At 38.5% G+C, this 16,916-nt stretch overlaps 1 long non-coding RNA gene across 3 annotated transcripts in view; it reads right to left on the bottom strand.

The window, feature by feature from the left end:
* Nucleotides 1–16,916, bottom strand: part of LOC115068599 — an 85,007-nt gene that overhangs the window by 64,379 nt on the left and 3,712 nt on the right. Inside the window, exon 3 of one of the 3 annotated variants that reach the window (XR_003847939.1) lies at nucleotides 8,820–8,869. The exons of the other annotated variants lie outside the window; for them this stretch is intronic. This is a non-coding gene — a long non-coding RNA (uncharacterized LOC115068599). The remainder of the gene's footprint in view (nucleotides 1–8,819; nucleotides 8,870–16,916) is intronic. 3 annotated transcript variants of the gene reach the window in all.

The raw sequence follows: 16,916 nt of genomic DNA, 5'->3' as shown, positions 1-16,916 counted from the left end.
TTCTTTGAAGGGCTGGTTTTGTGGACATGTATTCTTTCAGGCTATTTGCATAATGGAAGATTTTTCTTTCCCCCTCAACTATAATAGACTTTTTTTCTGAGTAAAGTATTCTGGGCTGGCATCTATTGTCATATAGAACTGGAAATACCTTGGTCCAAGCTCTTCTGGCTTTCATAGCTTGCATTGATAAGTCAGCTGTAATTCTCATGGGCTCTCCTTTGTATGTGATTTGTTTTTCTTTTGCTGCTTTCAGTATTCTTTCTTTGTTCTATACATTTAGTGTTTTTACTATGATATGTTATGGGAGTTTTTTTTCTGATCCTGTCTATTTGGTGTTCTATGGAGATGTCCTTCCTTAATTTCAGGAAATTCTCTTCTACAATCCTAAGATTTGGTCAATACCATTAACCTGAAATTCTTATCCTTCCTCTATTCCTATTATCCATAGATTTGGTCTTTTCATGGTGTCCTACATCTCTTGCATATTCCATTCCTGTGTTTTTTAAAATTTTCCTTAATCTTCTCTTGAGTGGTCCAGTTCTTCAACTTTATCCTCCAGTGTTGATATTCTGTTTTCCATTTCCTTCATTCTAGCAGTGAGGCTTTCCCCTGTTGTTTCAAGTTGGCTTATTGAGTTTTGCATTTCCTTCTTCATTTCTGCCTGAGTTTTCTTCCATGTTTCTAGCTCTTTTGTGAATTCATTCAGAAGTTTATCCCTCTCTTCTTTTAGTTCTTTAATTTGTTTGTTCATGTGTTCTTTAAATTCATTGAATTCCTTGATCATGTTTATGATTGTTCTTTTAAATTCAGTGTCCTGAGTTATCTCTGAAGTTCCTCCTTGTAGAACTCTTCTATAGGATTGGTGGAGTTTGGTGGGGACGTAGTGTTTTGGCTTTCCATTTTATTATTCTTTCATTGTGATTGTGGCATGTGAATTTGTTTTGTTGTTTATGATTCTGATGTGAGAATTAAGTTGAAGTATGCTTCTGTTTGTATTATCAGGGTGCCTAGGTCCTTTCCTTATTGGGTAAGTAAAGCTGGTTGGTACAGGTTCAGGTTCTCTCAGGTTTAATTTGGAGAGAACTGATGGCTTCAGATTAGCTATTCAGGAGCACCCACAGAAGCCCAATTCAAGTTCCAGTCAGGTACACTCAGGCTTCCTTCTCCACATGGAGGCAGGGTGCTCTCAGGCAGTCCCTTGCATTCTCAGCCCCTATGCCAGAGGGAGGCCAGAACTTGGCACTCTCGTGGTCTGCTGAGATCAGAATCGCTATACCAATGGAGGTTGAAACCCCCCCTCTCAGGCTATCTGCTAAGATCTTAGCCTTAGCCTATGAAAGCCAGATCTTCCCTGGGACCTTGAGAAGGGCCTAAGGAAACCCCAGGTAGGGGGATGGGTATGGAGCAATTAGGGGAGGCTCACCACCATGTGGAGGCAGGATCAGGGGTTCTTGGGCAGTCCCCTGTTTTCTCAGCCTCTATGCCAGAAGGAGGCCAGAGGGAGGCCAGAACTTGGCACTCTCTGGAAGTCTACTGAGATCAGAGCCACTACCTGCCTACCAAATTATTTAAAAGTTGACTCTTCCTAGAAGTGCAGAGTGACCATTGTGGTCACTCTAAATTTTTTTAAAGAGTAATTGCCTGCTAAAAAGTTAGCCTAGCTGTTTTGCCCTTTGTCAATGCTAAGTTATTTTAATTTCCCTTTGGCATCTTCTGGGAGTTCTTTTGGGTGGGCAAAGCCAGTTGCCACCACTTCTTACTTAAAGAAAAGCCCACTAAAAGCTAATTTTAAAAGTCCTCATAGTTAAGGAGCATTGCACATTCGTTGGATAAAAACACATAGAGAAATGAATTTGTGTGAATTAAAATGAAGAGCAAAAAAAGAAAGTGAATGAGATAAATGGAGAACAAAGAAAACAGATAGTGGAAGAAAGAGGGATGAATACAAGGACATGGAAAAATCAAGAAACAAGCAGACACCTCAGATTCCTGGGAGAGTGGTATCCAGAAGAGGAACGACGCTGCATAATCTACGATCTAAAACTGTGATGTTTTGAGTGTTCAAGTGCAAAATCCAGTAATCAAAGATGCTAATTATTATTCTGTGTGGATTATTAATACAAAGATTTTAGAATTTTTGGCCAAAGTTAAAATTTTCTACTTGTTTCAACTGCCTTTTTTTTTTTTTTTTTTGCAATGTGGGTGAAAGAAATTAGATGCATGAGATTTCCTCCTCTGTCCTAAACTAAGATGTGCAATGTCTTACCTCTTCTTATCCCCAAGCTCCTCTCCCAGCAGTAGGACCAGGCTCTTCTGCAAATCACCCAACCTTTTTCCTCACCTGAATATCTTTCCTTATATGTAGAGTAGAAATGATCATTCAAGTTTTTTTTTTTTTTTTCTCAGTGCTGGTTTTTGGCTCCTAGAATCTCACGGATTTGGGAAGAACTTGAAGGGAGACCTTCTAGGGTAGCCTCAAACTGGATGTGCAAATTTACATTGCAGTATTCATTCCATGATCCATCCACCATGTTTTATCTGCTTTATCTTCTCTCAATTCCAATGCTTTAGATTTTTATGACAACATATCCTGTGAAATAATTATTCTGGAATTATATTTATATGTATTATGTTTGAGTGGACATGGGATTATAGTTATATTATATTTAAGTTGACATGATTTTGAAGTCTTTACAAATTAAAGTGACATGCTTTGTGGTTTATTTGTTGTGCATAAGAATATATAAATCAAGGATAAATGAAAATAATATCATGTTTGGAAAAAATTTGAAGGGAAAAACAGACATTTTTGTGTGTTTTAGACCCTAAAGGGGAAAGGAAATACAGAATTTTTGTGTATTTTAGACCCCAAAGGGGAAAGAAAATTATTGCTAAATGTTTATCCTTAGAGACATTACCCCTCTACACCAGTGACTCCAAAGGCAATGTGTCATGGTCAATAAGAGAGTCACTGGCTATTTGTTAGAAATTCAGAGTTTCTGTCCTATCAGAAATCTATTAGCTCAGAAACTTGGGGGTTGGAGGCCCAGCAATCAATTTCATTATAAGCCTTTCTTCTGAGTATTTGAGACCCACTTCTTTATGTATTGAAGTAGAAAGCTTGGATGAGGTAGCTGCAAGGGAAATAGATAAGGACAAGAAAGGCATTCATTCATTGTATGTTAGTATGTTTTCATCACTAAAAATGAGAATAATGTCAAGTGCACCATATGATATCACCAGGCATCAATCATTTTAGTCTACATAGAATACAATATATAACTCAACCTAAAAATAGCTCATTATTATAAGGGCAGGATAACTCACCTAGGGGAAAAAAAGTCATGTACACGGAGCCTGACATATGAAAGCTCAATAAATATTTGCTTTTTTGGTTGTTGTTACCCTTATGCTCTACAAAAAATTCAAAGTTTTTAAACACAAAACAAATTCTAAGAAATTCTGAGAGATATACTCCCCAGTGTTCAGTAGAGACAGGCAGCTCACCCCTCATATATGAGAAACTGAACTGTCAGATAAGAATGCACCAGACGCATTCCAAGAAAATAAGGAGAGGGGCTGGGGACATGGCTCAGCAGTTGAGAACACTAACTGCTCCTCCAGAGGACCTGGATTTGATTCCCAGCATTACATGGCAGCTAACATCTATCCATAACTCCAGTTCCATGGAAATCTGACACCTTCTTCTGACATCCATGGGCATTGCATGACATGGGTACACTAATCCACATGCAGGCAATACACTCATACACATACCACACACACACACACACACACACACACACACACACACAGGAAAGAGAAGAAGGAGCTTGTTATCCTCTGACAATTAAGGTAGGTATTTGTCTATATAGTTCTCTGAATCAAAAGAGCAATCTTGCTATTCCTGTATGAAAACTGGCATCTAGGACTGAAATAAGCACAGGGCTCATTGATGATTCTAATGTAAGCTAAAAACACAAAACTCAGGCTCTTGTCTGAGGTCAATGTATATGAAGTTTCTCTTGCCATAATGGGTCTGTCAGAACCTATGATACAGTAAACAGTGTTATTGGAAATGGCTTGGAAAGAAAATGAGCACATTCCAACTAATCTATTTTAACCAGATGCATAGTATTGAATCCAAACACTAATCAATTAATCCAGATATTACTTTGCAATATTTGAGATCTTGAAAGAAAAAAGACAGGTATCAAGATGGAAGGGGGGAGAAAGGAGAGCAGCAAGAAAGGAAACAGAAAGCTTTCCTTATATAAATGCTCTCCTTCAACAAAGGTAAGCATGTTTGGAAGATGATAATTATTTCCCATCTAACTTTTGTTTTTATTGTTCTCAGTAGTCCAGACTATCCTGGAAATCACTATGTAGCCTAGGCTGGCCTTGATCTCATGATAATCCTCTTGCTTCAGCCTCCTACGTGCTGGAATTACAGGTGTAAGCCACTTTTCCCAGCTGATTGTCATCTACACCTTTAAATATTACTCTCCACCACCAGCACACTCACCAACCCTTCACAAGAGAGGCAGCCAACTAACAGTCAATACTCTTGACTGAATGTAGAGACGAAAAGAGCATGATACCTACAGGCTCCCATTTAGCATAAGGCTGCCAAGATAAGATGCATGCTGTATCAGTCATCGCAAGTAGTGAAGACTCTTCAACCATTCACATTTTAAAGAAACAATGTCCATTCTTCCTACCTGCTTCAAACTGACAATATGTTCAAAGCACCTGCTCACACTGGAAATGGCACAGATACCCAAGAATCACATTTTTTCATGGAATACTAGTATTCTCACTTCTCATGAGGAAGTGAGATTTTCTCAGCTAATTCCCTGAGCACACAACCAGATAGATGGCAACTATCCAGCTCAAATTCAAAGTCATGGTGCACTTGGAGAGTTTTTTTTCTTCCTAAGGATGATCTCAATCCTGCCCTCCTAATCTAAGTCATTTGGTCTCCATCTTTCAAAACCATCACCTGATAATGGAGGACCATGCCACTTTGCAACCAAACTGGGGTGTGATATGAACGGTACAACTTAGTAAGAGCCTAAAGAGACCAAGATTAGTCGACCTAGGTTGTCCTATTAACTTCAGTTATCAACTTGATACAGCCTACAGCCACTTTGAAAGGGGGCCTCAATTGAGGAATTTCCTAGATCAGATTGGTTTGTGGACATGTCTGTAAGAGACTGTCTTGATTGTTAATTGATTTTGGAGTGCCCAGACCACTGTGGATGGCACCATCCTTAAGCATCTCTAGGCAAGTGGTCCTAGTCTGTATAAGAAAGTTAGCTAAGCATTAACTCTTGTTTGAGTTCCTACCTTGACTTCCCTCAATGATGGACTGTGACCTGGAAGCACAAGCCAAATAAACCCTTTCATTCTTTAAGGTACTTTTAGTCAGTGTTTTGTCACAGCAACAGAAAGAAATTAGAACACAGGTAGGTAGAGGCAATGTGTTATGTATATGTTCCTTTTGCTTCATTTCTCTTGCTCATTCTCACTAGAAAAAGACAGTTTTATTCTGAATATACACGCGTATCTAATCAAGAATAAGGAAAAAGCTTTCATCCATCTTATCAAAAATGCTTTCCTCTGGCAGTTTTTTCTGTCACCTTAGTATTAAATTTATATTCCATTCTAAATAAAACAGAATACTTCTTTTTATCAATTATAGAAGTCTGGGAATATTTGAAATGTTTTTCAACCTCATTTTTCTGGCCCAGTCAAAAAACATTGTAAACAAGAATGAGAATGTGTTTGACTTAAAAGTAGCATAAGCTCAGTGTAGTTTTCTCCATTTTTCTTCCTCCCAAGAGTATTCAAGAGATTTTCTTTCATTTCATTTCTCTTTATTCTTCACCCTTATGTACAGTCCCCTATAGCTGCACTATCTCAAAGCACAGTGTAAGTGGATGTTGTCAAGTTCAAGAGAGCACATACTTAGCCAGCTCTCACCAACACATACTTATTTGCCTGAAATAGATCCGATATGGATGCTCTCAACCTTCTCTCTTATTCTCCACATATTATTTTGTTTGGGCTCTCTTGCCAGTACCTCAGAATGGATGGCGTAAGCAACAGTAATTTATTTCTTCAAGTTCTGGAGGCTGAGGATACAATGACAAGGTGTCACCAGAGTTATTTTCTTCTGAGCACCTCATTCCTTGGTTTGAAGATGACCATCCTATTTCTGTGCTCTCCCAAGGTCTCTTTATATATGTGTCTTTATACTGATTTCCTCTTCTCAGAATTCGTATTGGATGATGGCCAGCCATAATGAACTCATCTAACCTTAGTTACTTCTTTAAAAACTCTCTCAAAATCCAGTTATCTTCTAATGTACTGAGAGTTAGCACCTCAACATACTGATATGGAATGACAGTTCAGCCCCTGACACCTGAATATAGAAGTGAAAGAAGAAAGTGGGAGGATGGCAGACTGGCAGTTACCTTCAGTAAGCAGATTAGGAAGGAGTAATTCTTCCCAGGGGAAATAAATATTCCAGACTACAAATAACATAAAGGAATACAGGAATTGAGAACAGGATACTTATTCCCCAACACCACAAGTACTGTGCCTTGGCCCAAGGAGCTATTCAAGGTCTATGAAAATCAAAGAAGAAGAAAGAAAGATGAAGAAGGAGGAGGAGGAGGAGAAGGGGGGAGGAGGAGGAAGAGGAGGAGGAAGAGGAGGAAATGAACTGTCTACTTTGCCTGTTCTATCATTTCATAGTCCACACAGACATTATTTTCCTGAAACATACATGTAAGAAGGACATTGTTTTCATAAAATGCTCTTTTTCCTCATTACTTAACTAGAAGATAAGAATTACAGTTTTTCAAGAGAACATGGAAGATTAGGGTTAATTTTGTGTCTGCTTCTTATCCAGTGCTCTAGTCACACTCTCCTCACCCCTCTGCAAACGGGATGTTTTATTTGTCTCTGAACCTTTAAGTACAGCACTTTTTCCTGGAGAGCTTGTGGGATCACCAGTGGAAATACTTTGTCTTCCACACCCTGTCTTCATTGTGACCTCTTTGTAACATCTTCACTCTTTAGCCACTTAAATTAATTTTTTAAAAAATATTTTATGGGGCTGGAGAGATGGCTCAGCTGTTAAGAGCACTGGCTGCTCTTGCAGAGGATACTGCCTGTGTGTATGTAAGTGCACCCATGTCATGCAGTGCCCATGGAGATCAGAAGAGGGAATTGGATCCCCTGGAACTGGAGTTACAGATGGTTGTTAGCCATCATGTGGGTACTGGGAACGAAATCCAGGTCTTCTGCAAGAGCAGCCAGTGCTTTTAACCGCTGAGGCACCTCTCCAACCCCTTAAATTGCTTTTAAGTATTCCATAACATCATGTAGTCACTTTTTAAAAATGACTCATATGATATTGTTTTATAATTAAGAATTCCCACACCATTCCACTATAAAATATGTACATTACTTTGTCTGTCTTTGTGCCTCATCAGTGTGTGCCATACTAACATAGTCAACATACAAGTTAATGAATTAGTTAGAATCAGAGAATTTTAAGCCTTTACAAACTGTACACTTGCTTGACTTTTACCTATATATTAACATAATTACTTTACCTATGTATGTGATATTTATGATGTCATCTCAGAGAATATTAAAGATGACTGTCAGCTTGGGTAATTCTTAACTCAGTGCTCTCAACTGTCAATTAAGGAAGATAACGCTCAGGAAAGGAAAGAAATACTGAAAGATAATAAAGTTTCTCTTTAGTAAAAGCCACACTGAATTTTCCAATCACTTTTTATCTAATTTCTCACTTAGCTGAAAAGGAATTATCTTCATGTGTCCTTAGAGATGAAGATTTAAGTAAGAATATGGTCTCCATAAAGAATGCAGACATAAAGATGCCATGCAGTGCAGAACACAAGAGAAGAGCAGCCACTGGCTTTGGAATCAGGTAGACGCGAGGTCAATTCCTAATTACACATTTCATATCGAGTATCACTCTGACCAAACCCCTAAAAGTCAAAGAGCAAGTGTCCGACACAAGATGGTCATCAATCATAATAGTTGCTTTTATAGGTTCCTCATACCTATAATGATTCCATTTCTAGTTTCCTCATTTCTTCTCAAAGTCTTAGAACACATAACTTAACCAGCCACATTTCTGAGATAAACATACTTGTTTTTTCTAGTTTATGGATCCAATAAAAAATGAAAACATTGGGGCTGGAGAAATGTCTCAGTGGTTAAGAGCACTGGCTGCTCTTACAGAGGACCTGGGTTAGATTCCCAGCACCAACATGGTGACTAACAGCTGTCTGTAACTCCATTTCCAGTGGATCCCAGCTTTTCTGACCTCTGTGGGCACTGCACAACACTGGAGCCCTTATGCACATACAGGCATTTCACTCACACAGATAAAATTTTAAAAAGAAAGAAAAACAAAATACAGAACAATCCTCTTGTAGAGGGTTATTTTTTTTTTCTTACTAAATAAGAACCCATGCTTGCTCAAGGAAGTTTGAACTATAATGTAATGCTTTATACTGGAAAAGAAAAAAAAAGGCAAACTATCATTGTTATATAGGTAAATGAAACAAGGAAGAGTCAGAGCTCAGTAAACTTGGGATACCAAACTCTTAAGCCTTTGTAAAAAATAAACAAATACAAAAGAAGGAAGAATGGGTGAACAGATTGAAGGATTGTGGACAGACAGATGGATGACGGACAGACAGAAAAAAAAAAAAATGCCAGTAACTTAACGCTTAACTGAATGATTCTGATAAACAAAAGAAAACATCTACCTGAGAATTGTCCAGGAGGTAAGCCACAGAAAATGTAGTAGCTCTTCCACCTACAATGATTCACATAAAAGATGGAGTCAGGGATGAAGAGATGACCCAGCAGTTAAGAGCACTAGCTACTCTTGCAAAGGATGAGGCTTGGTTCCCAGGACCCAAATGGCAGCTAACAACTGTCCATAACTCAATTCCAAGGGATCTTGTGCCCTCTTGTGGCCTCTTCTGGCATTGCATACACTGGTGCACTTACATACATGCAGGCAAAATATTTATACATATTAAAAATGAATAAAGGGCTGAAGAGACAAGCACAGCCATTAAAGGCTAAGGCTAACAACCAAAACATTTAAAAAATTAAAAGAAAGAAAGGGAGGGAGGGAGGGAGGGAAGGGGGAAAGAAGGAAGGAAGGAAGGAAGGAAGGAAAGAGAAAGAAGAAAGAAAGAAAGAGAGAGAGAGAGAGAGGGAGGGAGGGAGAGGTCAGTGATTTAGAAATAACCTCTACTAACGGCATGTCCATTAAGCTCTCTCAGAAAGCATCCGGGTCTTCTACCAATAATGACTGTAGAATTTGGTAATTCTGGCTAGCATTAGAACTGCTAAAATTGTGTAAGATTTCACATAGCTTAAGTAATGGAATTTCAAATGCCATTTCATTTTTTAAATATTTTATTTATTATTTTTATTTTATGTGTATGTGTGTATTGCCTGCATGTATATAAGTGCACCCATGTTATGCAATGCCCAAGTAGGTCAGAAAAGGGCATCAGATCCCTTTGAACTGGAGTTACAGACAGGACAGTCATTAACTGCTATGTGGGTGCTGGGCTTTGAACCTGGGTCTTCTACAAGAACAGCCAGTTCTTAACAGCTGAGTCATCTCTCCAGCCCTGCCACTTCATTTTCATAGAATAAAATATGCCTGTTTCATTGCAGCCATTTTCCATGCTCTATGCTTATGCAAAGTTAGCATCTTTCAAAGAATACAATGAGAAAAGTGTGAACAGCACCCCCAGCAGCTCCATTCCCATTTTGAAAACAAGAATCGACATTCATGAGACAAAATTTTAGTATCCTGAAAAGAAAGTTTTCTGCAGATCCTAGCTGGAGGGCCACTCAACTCAGCATTCAACAGAGAATACAGTCCATCTGCTTCTCACACCAGTCCTGATGATAGAAGGGACCAGGTTGGGTCATAATAGAAAGTTGGCTTTATTTTCCTATTTCCTGCTTCGTTTTCCTCATTTTTCCTTTGTACCTCTCATCTTCTCCCTTTTATAAAAACTATTTCATTTATTATTTTTATTATGTGTATGAGTGTATTGCCTATATGCGTATAAATCACCCATGCCATGCATTGCCTGCAGAGGTCAGAAGTGGGCACCAGAACTCCTGGAACTGGACTTACAGACAGTTGTTAGCTGCCTAACAGGTTTCCCTGTTACATACACAGTGATGGGAGTAGAGGAGTCATCATCCTTTCTATTACACTAGAATAATGTCTTCAAGCATTCTTTTCAAAATATTTAAGAAAACCAGGAAAGAGTAATGACAGAGAAAACAGGAACCAGAAATACAAATTGAAATCAAGTTTTACAGTTCAACAGAGCCAAAGAATTGGTTGCAGAGCCTAGTGATCATTTACTCCAGTCAGGAGGAAAACGGTTGGACTGAAGCAAATGAAAAGTTGTGAAATCCTCCAGTGATGCCAATGACATTTCATCTTACTCAAAGATTAATCCAGTGAGTGGTGTAACTAAAAGAATGTGACTTGAAGATATGCCATACAAATACTGAAACTCATTGTTTTTCAAAGAGCTTCATCCTAATATGAAGGTAAAATGTTATTTTGATTAAACAGAAGGAGCAAAGCCAAGACATTCTCTTCATAAGATCAGCCCCTTCATGTAAAATGCCACAGTGATCATCAGAAAGGGTGTGTGTGAATCATGCAAAGAAGGGTGTCAAAATTAAATTAGTTTATTCAAACAGTCTAGTGAGTAATACAATTTAGACCATGCAGTAAAGGTTTGACTAGAGGAAATGGGGAGGAGTCATTGAGGGCTTCCAGAAAGTTAAACAAGAATGACAAACATAGATTTGTGGCTGTTCTAATCAAAGTCCATCAGTTCAATGGCTGCTCATCTTCTTTGGTATCAACTACTATTGAATCATCTGGATCCTCTGACACAAGAAGGACAAAGTCATCATCCCCAGAACCCATCCCAGTTGAGTCTGCTCTGGCATGTATTTAAAATAAATAAGAGGAGGAAGTGGACATATTTCTGTAGCATATAAAAATTAGTATTCATCATGTAAATATAAATTATTTTATCAATAAAATTAGATAAATCTTGACTGCATCACTGGGCACAGGGGTAAAGGCGAGCAAAGCTCAAAGGAGAAAACAAAAAGGAAAATGAAGAATATCTAACAGTGAAAAAATAAATAATTGACCACATTAAAAATAAAATTATTTTGGCTGCATTATGAAATTAATGATAAACATGAAGGATATCTGAAAAAAAAATATGAAGATGAATAATAAAATAAAGTATTCTGTATCAGAATTATAGTTACTTTCCAAATTGAAACTGGTTAATATTCCCAAGTTAATTGGAAAGACACTTTTTTGAAATTCAGAATATATGTTCCCATAGAAACATAGCTGAACAGTGTGGATTAGGTTCCTAGGTTACCTACGAATTCTATTTAAAACCAAGTATGTAGCTAAAATAAATGTTTGTATTTAGAATCAGCAGAAAACAAAATTATTACATTGGAGCTAGAATTGATTCTAGGCAGATAATCCAACTGAAATAGTAATTTTATGGAGCTCCTGATAAAAAGTACTAAGCAGTATCAAGGGGATTCAATGTGAGTGTGTCTAGATCTTAGTTTAGGTCCACTTTCACTTATTTATTCTCTAGATACATCCTCTTGCTTAGGATCCAATCACTTTTTGGCTTTAAATACCACCTGTAAGCTGAGTTTTCTCAAATTACAACTCCAACTCAGACCTCTCCATGGAACCAGGGTCAGGATACATAAAGAAATCTTGTCTGATAATCATCTCAAATTTAACATGTACCAAACAGAATTCCTGATCTCCCTACCTCGACTTGTCCACCCACCTCAGGTAGCAGCAGGTCTTTCTTTCCATCCTGCCAGGCCTATCTTAAACACAGAATCCCGCTAACCTGGAACAGAATGCTCCCATCATTTATCCTTTGCTCTATCCTACCACCCAGTCCAAAACAGCTTTATCTCTTACCTAGCCTGCTGTAACTTCCTCTTAACTTATCTCTCTGACTTACTTTTAATCCCCAAAGTCAAGTCTCAATATAGAAATCTGAGACAGCCTTTAAATCATGTTAGATAATGCCGCTCCTCAACTCACACACTTCAACTGGTCCCATCTTAGAGAAAAGCCAAAATGCTCCCATTCCTGTGTGAGCTCTCAGTGCCCTGTCTCTGTGAGTTCATTCCTGCTACCTAGCCCTCACTCATGTAGCACTGCCTCGCTGGCCTTTACACTCTTCTTTGCATACTCCAGCTCTGCTGGATCTTTGTTTGGAGTAGATCTTTGTTCCTACTATTCCCACAGCTACACACCCAGTAACTCCCCACCTCACCTTTGCTGAAAATTCACCTCTCTGCTGAAAATTCACCTCTGTGAGCTTTCAGTGGGCAGCATTTTAAATTTTTTTAGTTTTTCTGCAACTCTTTCCATATTCCATTTCAGCAACATTTTTTCTCTTAGCCCTCCACAGCATCTAACATACTATACATTTTACTTCCATGTTTACTGTCTGTCTCTCCCATTCTACAGCCTAAGCTCCTTGATAACAAGGACTGTTGCCCCTCGTAGCTAGAGCAATCCTAAGCATACAGTAGGCATGCAAACATGTGTTCAATAAGTTGAATGACTAACTAAAGACAATGCCTGGATAAAAAACAAATGGCTCTCCTTTCGTTATTTCTCAAGGGTTCGTTAGGCATTGTTCTTACCCTAATCATTCATTAAAAATGTCTATATATTTGTATGATGAATGGAAAGAAACAAGAAAGGCTTGCTTTTGTCATCCCTCCAGGTAATTTTCCATTCAACAGCTACAATAATCTTTCTAAAACTCAAGCCTGCAGCAATTGTGCCATGGAACTTCATGACTTGCTATAAAGTCAAATCTAGTCTACACCTGGCTTACAAAACCCCTTCGTGGTCTACCTCTTTCACCTTCCCAACTTCATTATGACTTATTTATGCCCTTTATGGGGAAGAAATGAGACAGAAAGAGGTGTTGAATCAGATCACTCCTCTAGCCCATCCATGCCTGTGGGTGCTTGATTGGGATGATGTATCACCTACTAATATTTTACTCATTGGCCATTTGCTATTCCTATTTGTTTGCTTCTGCTATTCACTAGATATCCCTGGATGATCTGGAATTTGTTGTGTCAACCAAGCTGGACTTAAACTTCCAGTAATCCTGCCTAGCTTCCAGGATTCTGCAGTTACAAGTGTGCACCACCATCTTGTGTCATTCTTATAAATAAGATGATACTTGAGATTTTACTGGCTGTTCATAGACTCTGTACTTTTTAAGATTATTAGGCATATATTCATTTACTATTTTTTCTCTTGTGTTAAATGTTAGGTAAATTCCTAGTATAATTTCTTCCAATAATGCTGTTCAGCTTCAGGTTTGAGAACTTGAGAAGCCCTGACCACTGAGTTCTGATCTGCTCCCTACATGGTCCCTGAGGGCCCTCTGTGTAGGCACTGCTGGGGGCTTCCAGAAGGAATGTCAGCAGCCTTACAGTGCCCCATACATAAGAAAAAAGTGTTCCAAACAGCCACATCTACTGGTTATTTATAAAACTGCCCAGGTGAATGGAATGTGCTTGCTGTCTCCTCCTCTGTTTAGCATATGACAAATCGCAGAATCTTGAAATGGCAGGAAACAAGTCAAGAAGTCTGTGAGTATCTGTGCTGTGCGGGAGATGGAACAACATGCAGTTCTGCTCAGAATGCTCAGCTCTCAGAGGAGTAATTAGACTCTGGTGCTACCTCAGCTTCTCTGCCAGAGGATTCTGAGAAAAGGTTTGCTGCTTCAAACTGAAAACTGCGTATTAGGCCGACAGAGTCATGTAGGGACAAATGGCAAGAATGGTTAGTGAATGGTATTTGTATTCACATTTTGTCCCTGATCCTCAGGGCCATGGAAAGCTTCTTTTTCAGAAGTCTAATAAAAAAATATTAAGAAATGTAAAGTGGAGATTCTAACTGCCAGAAAAGATGATTTTACTTGCAGATACTACCATGAGGAAGCATCCAAGGAGGCTGTGGGAGTTCCTGTCATGCCATTTGTGGCTGGCAGAATTATTTTCAAATTGAGAATTAGACAATAATCAGTACTGAAGACCCAATTTGTGCCAAATATGTCAACGTAAAACATCAAAGAAGGACTATTGCCAATCTATGCAAATGAAACAATGTCTATAAACTGCAAAGAAACACATGTACAAGCCAATGGATAACACTGGCTTTTAAAAAATTCTTCCACATTGCCCTTCCTGCGTTAAACTTCCAACTCCCTGGGATAAGGGGAGCCAAGAAGGCCTTTTAGAACTAGAACTAGCTAGGCAGGTCTGTCTGGAACTCATAATAACTTGGAAGGACTGAACAAAAGAGAAGAGTTATTTCTAGGATACTATTATTATACTTAGTTTACTTTTGTGTTTTGTTTTGTTTTGCTTTTTATTTATATTTTAGAAAATATAAATAGTATATTTCTTAATTTTGTATTGATTTTGTGCATTTCATACAATACATATTGATCATATTTAAACTCCCCTCCCCTATCTGCAACCCCCATTGTCATCCCCTCATTGCCCCCGACCCCCACTGGATTTCCTGCATTCTGTCATATATGTTAGGATCTATCAAGTCAAGTTTGTGTCCCCAAATATCTCTCACTGTGAATCCATCTAGTCAGTAGCCTGGTCATCCAATAGCCTGGTCAACTAACCTAGTATCACTTCCTTAAAGAAGAACAACTCTTGGGGCTAGAGAGATGGCTCAGCAGTTAAGAACATTGGTTGTTCTTGCAGAAGACCTGAGTTTGAATCCCAGCACCCACATGGCAGCAAACAACTGTCTGTAACTCAAGTCCCAGGGGATCCAATAGCCTCTTCTGTCCTCTGCGGGCATTGCATGACATGGGTACACTTACATACATGCAGGCAATATATGCATACACATAAAATAAAAATAATAAATAAAAAAAATTTTAAAGAAGAAGAACTCTCTCACACCCAGCAATGATCAGTTGCCAATAGTTCCTGACCTAAGTTTGGAGCTTCTTACCTATTTTCCCACTTCTGTACTGGGTTTCTGTCTAATTTGAGTTTGCATGGGTCTTGTGCATATTGTCATCATTGCTGTAAGTTCATATGAGCAAGATACCAGCAGCCTTGTGATCATCCACCACCCCTGGCTCTTACAGTCTTTCTGCCCCTCTTCTGAAGTGGTCTCTGAGCCCCAGGTAACTACGGTTTAAAAAAAAAGTTATATCCAGGGACACACATTCTGCAGTGTCTTATTCTCTACATTCTGGCTAGTTGTAATTTTATGTGTTAATCACCATCTGTTGCACAAAGAAACTTTGCTGGTGAGAGTTGAGAGATGCATTAATATTCTCCCTGCCCCCCATTCTACTATGTTCCCTGAGCCTTAGGCAGAAAGGTTGCATTACAGATGTGTCACTTGGGACTGGGCATCTCACAGACACTTATTCTCTGCATTTGACCAGTTGTGGAACTCTGTAATAGTCTCTGTCTGTTGCAAAAAGAAGCTTCTTTGATGAGTGGTGAAAGGGATATGTGTTTGTAAATATAAGGATTCATACTTAACATAAAGTAAGAAATTACATTTGTCTAGAGATATGGATGTGACAGACGTAGGGTTTTCTCTAGGATCTATGACCTCTCTAGCCATGTATACGTGGTTATGTTTATAGTACTATGCATGACTTCCTTCCCATTGAATGGGCCTTAAGTCCAATTAGATAGCTGTTGATTACCCCCAAGATAAAAGTGCCCCTACTGCACCAATAGAGGTAATTTACTACACAGGTTATTGTTATGGTTATTAGGCTTTAAAGCTGGATTGGACCATTGATTGGCTTTCTTCTTTAGCAGCTTGCACAGTACCCTCTGATACTATGATACTATGAGAGTTAGTCTTCAATGAGGAGCCTTTCAGGTCAGTTCCAGCTCCACTGCTCAAAGTCTTGTGTCTGAAGTATGTTCAGTCTTCAGCAATAGGGTCTTATCTTCAAATTCTGGGAAACAATCAAGGGCTGTGACAATAGCCTGTGTTATTTTGGGAGTCTCTTAGACTACCCTGACCAACAACTTGAAGGGAGTTTCTCTTGTCTGGCACTGTTTCTTGTTATATAGCCTTCAGCTATATACATGCATAAATATATATAATGTGTATATATAGTATATATTTATATATAGCATATGCATTTTAGCTTATTTTTTACCTTTATTGATGAATTATTTTTAATCTTTTTTTAAATTTTTAATAACTACATGATTAGATGTTCTAGGTTCACAGTTGAGTTCATACAGTTATACAATACTGAACTCAGTATAAGCCCTGTAAGACATAGAATTGAATGAGTTTTTTAACCTTTAAAAATTTCTCCATTTCATTTTAGAATATATTGTTCCTTGAAGAAAGACATTGTTTTTGCTACTAACACTGAGATGTTGGCGCTTGCATCCCTAATCTGTATGTATCTGATAATTACTAGTCATAATCGGTTGCACTTGGATCACTGGCGCCTCTGTATGTCTATGAAGTCATCGGGTGGATTTCAATGGTAATGTTTATCACCTCTACTAACTAGCATGATGTAAATTTCCATCCTTCCTCCTCAAATATAATACATTTTTTAATTTGGGGTTTTTTTGTGTGTGTGTATGTGTATCTATCACACAGACCATCCCAAACCATGTTATTCAACTATACACCCACTTTCAAGATGGCACCCTCCCATAGCCTCCCTCCCCCCACTAGAGCCCTTATA

The sequence above is a fragment of the Nannospalax galili genome, unplaced genomic scaffold (assembly GCF_000622305.1).
Source record: "Nannospalax galili isolate Female #2095 unplaced genomic scaffold, S.galili_v1.0 scaffold191, whole genome shotgun sequence".
Classification (NCBI taxonomy): Eukaryota; Metazoa; Chordata; class Mammalia; order Rodentia; family Spalacidae; genus Nannospalax; species Nannospalax galili.
The sequence above is the reverse complement of the archived record's forward strand: the minus strand, read 5'-3'. Positions and strand labels throughout refer to the sequence as shown.